Source organism: Sinocyclocheilus grahami, unplaced genomic scaffold (assembly GCF_001515645.1).
Source record: "Sinocyclocheilus grahami isolate Dianchi unplaced genomic scaffold, SAMN03320097.WGS_v1.1 scaffold1022.1, whole genome shotgun sequence".
NCBI lineage: Eukaryota > Metazoa > Chordata > Actinopteri > Cypriniformes > Cyprinidae > Sinocyclocheilus > Sinocyclocheilus grahami.
In genome coordinates this window covers 304,506-310,572 of record NW_015506201.1, presented here as the reverse complement: position 1 = coordinate 310,572, position 6,067 = coordinate 304,506, and positions in this window count along the sequence as shown.

Below are 6,067 nucleotides of genomic sequence, written 5' to 3'. Positions count from 1 at the left end.
TGTGTGTGTGTGTGATCAAGAATCATAACAAATTATTTGACTGCAATCATCTCGGCTGCCCTCAAACTTTAGAAAATTGCCTGTAAATAATTTCAAAACAAGCCTGTTTGTCCCGTGGAGTTTCACATTTTGAAGGTCAACTTTTTAAATTGACAGAGCTGCAGTTTTGCTGATGTATGCAAGCAATTATACAAGCAAACTCTGCCAGCTTTTAAGATCAAGTGCTCCTTGCTTGAAGGGTACAGAGATTTACCTGTTGTCCTTCTCAGTCTAGCCTATATATCTGTCAGAAAAAAAACCCACAGCTGGTAATTTACAATCAAAAGTAAATAGCACTTAAATATCTGTGTACTTTGAACATCATCAAAATTGAGCATCAGAACTGTCTATTCTGTACACTTTTTTACATAAATAAATAATACATGTATGAATGAATGAATGAAGCATGTTAAATTACATCAGTTTTTGAATTAGTAAGACCGAAATAGTTGTCTTGCAAAATGTATACCAATAATATTTGTTGTATGTACAGCTTAATTAATTAATTAATTAATTAATTCAATTATTAATAAAATTAGTATTGTTTGTTTATCATCTACTAAATAATGTGCAAGAAACTGTGTTTTAATAAGTTTTCTCTTTCAGTCCATGTCTTTAGCTTTGAAATAATCAATATGCTTGTGCATTATAGAATATACTGTACATTTAAAATTAAAAAAATTACAGTATTTCACTTGGACCAGAAATATTGATGACTAATTTTAATTCAGATTTGATTTTTGATTTAATCAAATGCTCTCTGCAAAAAGTATGTCTCTTCCTCTGCCACCCACTGACAATAGCAAGTAGCAAATCATGGTTCACTAGGTTATTGGGTATTTAAAAGGAAAAAATAAAAAATAAAAAAACAAAGACAATAACTCTTCTTGACATATTTCGTAGGACTTTGATAAAATTATTCTACAATTATTCTGAATAATGTTTTGAGCAAAATAAATGGGCCACGCTTTATTTTAAGGTCCAATTCTCACCATTACCAAACCATTAACTATGACTTGCAAACTCCTAATTTTGCTGCTTGTTAATGGTTAGTAAGGTAGTTGTTAAGTTTAGGTATTGGGTAGGATTATGGATGTAGAATATGGTCATGCAGACTGTATGCTTTATAAGTACCAATAAACAATCAATATTTTAACAATATACATGCTAATAAGCAGCTAGTTAATAGTGATAATTGGTCCCTATACTAAAGAGGGTTACACTTTATTTGAAGGTGTCCTTGTCACAGTGTAATTATTCAAGTACTGAGTAATAATAATTAACTACATGCACATACTGTATGGTTAGGGTAAGGATTAGGGTTACTTGCATGTAATTATGCATAATATACTGTTATTTTAATAGTAAATACATGTAACGTGTAACAAGGACACCTTAAAATAAAGTGTTACCCTAAAGTGTTACCAATATTTATTTATTCATTTATTTATTTATACAAAAAAAAACAAGAAGAGTATTCATTCAAACAGAATGATATGCGAATACTGGTACAGATATGCACTGTTTTCTCCATTCCCCACCGTTTCTGTGATGTTTCAAAAATACTAATAGGAATAATTAAAAATTGTCATTCTGTGATTCTGCTCGAGGAACACTGAGCCTGAATGCTCTTCTCTTGCCAAATTATCTATAATTAGTCAAAGCTGGAGTCCAAACAGTTTTTCCCTTCCAATGTTAATATATGGCTATGTACAGCTTAATTTCAGTGAGGAAAACAGTGTGTGATTAGACATTATAAAACCCGCTAATTGATCTTTACAGTAATATGAGTTTATGAACGGTTTTGGAAAACATATATTAGTTTGATTAACTGGATGCTCAGTAGCTTTAATCAAGATTATGGAGGTAAACAAACTGCTAATTACTGTTCCCTTTCAGTCGGTCACGTTCGACGTTACGTCAGAACAAACTGAAAAACGGGATCTCGCCCGAGAGCCCAATCACCTTCGAGTGGTAACAGAATGAGCCAATGGTATGCTGAGTACCTTGGTCTGCGGAATTTTCATCGCGATCTCCGCCCCGCTGTGTGGGTATATAAGGAGCAGCATGAGCAACTCGCATTCAAGCTTTCACTTCGGAGCCGAGCATATCTCTCTGCTGGTATCACTGAAGTGTTTTGCAACGAGTCTTCAGTGGTGTTGGTGTGACAGCGCAATTCAGCGGTTCGTTGAAGAGCTTCCTGCTTCTTCTTTCCAGCTCATGCATTCCCCTGAGCTCTTCAGCACCTCTGAAAGAGTTATTTCCTCTAAAAGAGTACACAGGTTTTGTTTGCGTCTTTTTAAAGTTGTCATTTCATGTCTCCATTCTTCCTCGACACTGTTTCTTCGGTTTGCTTTTGAGGGGCAGACATATCAGTACTAAGTTCTCCCATTCGTGTTGGCCCTGTCTCCCCGCGTCTTTACGAAGGTCGCGGGGGAACTCTGGCTCCACTCAGGCAGCAAAGTGTCCGTATCCTCAACTACCTCGACGACTGGCTGATTCTAGCTCACTCTCAAGTACAGTTGTGCGAGCACAGGGATCTGGTGCTCAGACACCTCGCCCGTCTGGGTCTTTGTTTCAACTGGGAAAAGAGCAAACTCTCCCCTGTGCAGAGGATCTCTTTTCTTGGTATGGAAATAGACTCGGTCGCCATGTTCGCACAGCTTACAAGCGAGCGCGCACAATTACTGCTGAATTGCCTGAGTCAATTCAAAGGCAAGAGAGCAGTTCCACTGAAGCTATTTCAGAGGCTCCTGGGGCATATGGCATCTGCAGCTGCGGTTATACTGCTCGGGTTGCTTCATATGAGACCGCTTCAGCACTGGCTTCACGGCCGAGTCCCGAGATGGCCATGGCAACAGGGCACACTCCGAGTGTCCATCACTCCAGCCTGCCGCCGAACCTTCACCCCGTGGTTGGACCTCTCGTTTCTACAGGATGGTGTTCCCCTAGAACCAGTGTCCAGGCATGTTATTGTGTCAACAGATGTCTCTGCCATGGGCTGGTGTGCCATGTGCAATGGACATGCTGCGTCAGGCTCCTGGACGGGACCCCGACTTCAGTGGCATGTCAATTGCCTCGAGTTGCTAGCAGTACGGCTTGCTCTGCACCGCTTCAAGGCCCTGCTGAAGGACAAGCACGTTCTGGTCCATACGGACAACACGGCGACCGTAGCGTACATCAACCGTCAGGGCGGTCTACGCTCCCGTCACATGTCGCAACTCGCTCGCCATCTCCTCTTGTGGGGTCAGAAGCATCTGGGGTCGCTTTGGGCCGTTCACATCCAAGGCAGGCTCTATCGTGCAGCCGACGAGCTCTCACGACAGCAGTCTCACCACGGGGAATGGAGACTCCATCCCCAGTCAGTTCAGCTGATTTGGGAACGCTTTGGAGATGCTCAGGTAGACCTGTTTGCCTCTCCAGAAAATTCCCACTGCCAGTTGTTTTACTCCCTGACCGAGGGCACCCTTGGCACTCTACAGGATGGTGTTCCCCTAGAACCAGTGTCCAGGCATGTTATTGTGTCAACAGATGTCTCTGCCATGGGCTGGTGTGCCATGTGCAATGGACATGCTGCGTCAGGCTCCTGGACGGGACCCCGACTTCAGTGGCATGTCAATTGCCTCGAGTTGCTAGCAGTACGGCTTGCTCTGCACCGCTTCAAGGCCCTGCTGAAGGACAAGCACGTTCTGGTCCATACGGACAACACGGCGACCGTAGCGTACATCAACCGTCAGGGCGGTCTACGCTCCCGTCACATGTCGCAACTCGCTCGCCATCTCCTCTTGTGGGGTCAGAAGCATCTGGGGTCGCTTTGGGCCGTTCACATCCAAGGCAGGCTCTATCGTGCAGCCGACGAGCTCTCACAACAGCAGTCTCGCCACGGGGAATGGAGACTCCATCCCCAGTCAGTTCAGCTGATTTGGGAACGCTTTGGAGATGCTCAGGTAGACCTGTTTGCCTCTCCAGAAAATTCCCACTGCCAGTTGTTTTACTCCCTGACCGAGGGCACCCTTGGCACGGACGCTCTGGCACACAGCTGGCCACAGGGCCTGCGCAAGTATGCATTTCCCCCAGTGAGCCTTCTTGCACAGACATTGTGCAAAATCAGGGAGGATGAGGAGCAGGTCCTCATGGTTGCGCCTTATTGGCCCAGCCGGACCTGGTTCTCCAAACTTGTACTCCTCGCGACAGCCAATCCCTTGCCCTTGCCTCTGAGGAAGGACCTTCTTTCTCAGAGACGGGGCACCCTCTGGCACCCTCGTCCCGATCTTTGGAACCTACATGTGTGGGTTCTGGATGGGTCACAGAAGGTTTAGGTACCTTGCCACCTCAGGTGGTAGCTACCATCACTTCGGCTAGGGCCTCGTCTACCAGACACGTCTATGCTCTGAAGTGGAACCTCTTCATCACTTGCTGTTCTTCACGTCGAGAAGTCCTCTGGAAATTTGGGTCAGTGCTTTCCTTTCTTCAGGAAGGGTTGGAACGAAGGCTTTCTCCTTCTACCCTGAAGGTCTATGTGGCTGCCATTGCGGCTCACCATGATCCTGTTGACGGTAAGTCTCTTGGGAAACATGACCTGATCGTCAGGTTCCTGAGAGGGGCCATGAGGCTCAATCCGCCTCGCCCTCAACAAGTTCCCTCTTGGAATCTCGCAGTTGTTTTATACGCACTGCAGAGAGCTCCTTTCGAACCCTTGCTTTCAGTGGAGCTAAAATTCTCATTATTAAAAACTGCGCTCCTGACGGCTTTGGCTTCGGTTAAGAGGGTCGGGGAATTGCAGGCATTTTCAGTTGACGAAGCATGCCTGGAATTTGGGCCGGCCAACTCTCACGTTATCTTGAGACCCCGGCCTGGATACGTGCCCAAAGTTCCCACCACTCCTTTTAGTGATCAGGTGGTGAGCTTGCTAGCGCTGCCCCCGGAGGAGGCAGACCCAGCCCTGGTGCTGCTCTGTCCAGTACGTGCTCTCCGCACTTACGTAGACAGAGCTCAGTGCTTCAGGACCTCAGACCAGCTCTTTGTCTGTTACGGAGGCCAGCAGAACATGTATATATTTCAATAATTCTATATTACAAACATGGATTTTTGCTTCACAACACATTGATAGACTGGAATTGTATGTTTTACTTGTGGATTATTGTGATGTATGTTATTAGCTGTCTGGACTCTCATTCTGACGGCACCCATTCACTGCTGCTAAACTTGATGGTAATGGATAGTTTAGTATGTGACTTCCATTCCCCCCTTTAAATGTGCTATGATTTATCCCCAAAACCCTCCACCTCACACAGTTACCTCCATCAGGTAGTTGGCAGGAAATGCCACAGCCAAAATCACGAACAGAAAGAGAAACAGGAGAGAGAGGAGAGAGCAGGGAAGACTAATCACAAGAGTGTGTTTTCAGCACAGAGGGGAGAGAGGAGTTACATGATTTTGCCTGGAGCGAGGAGCATTTTTATTTTTTTTTAAAGTCGGAGTTTGTTTGCTTCTCTCTTGCGAAAAGATCACTCTATCACCACTCCAGTATGCGCACAGCACACATCTTAATGCCCCGAATTCAACTGCATATCAGCATGAATTCACCATGTGTTCAAAAAAGTTAAAGAGACAAAAAATAAAAATTTTCATCACTTACTCACCCCCAAGTTGTTCAAAACCTGCAAGAGTTTCCTCCTTCCATTGGACCTAAAATCAGGTATTTTGAAGAACATGGGTAACTTAACAATTGATGGACCCCAATGACTTCCATAGTATATACCATGTGTGAGTAAATTATGAGAGAATTGCCTGTTTTGGGCGAACTATCCCATTATAATACACTTTTAGCTGATTTAATCTATTATGGTATTATTTACAAGTAAGCAATATTTTCACCTAAAAGATTTGGGTAACACTTTCTAGGAAGCCCATATTTATAATACATTATGACAGGGAACACTCAAATAACATTCCACACCTAACCACTTACAAGATGTAGTAAGATACTGTGCAGATCTTAAATAAACAATGTCAAGATATATAGTCA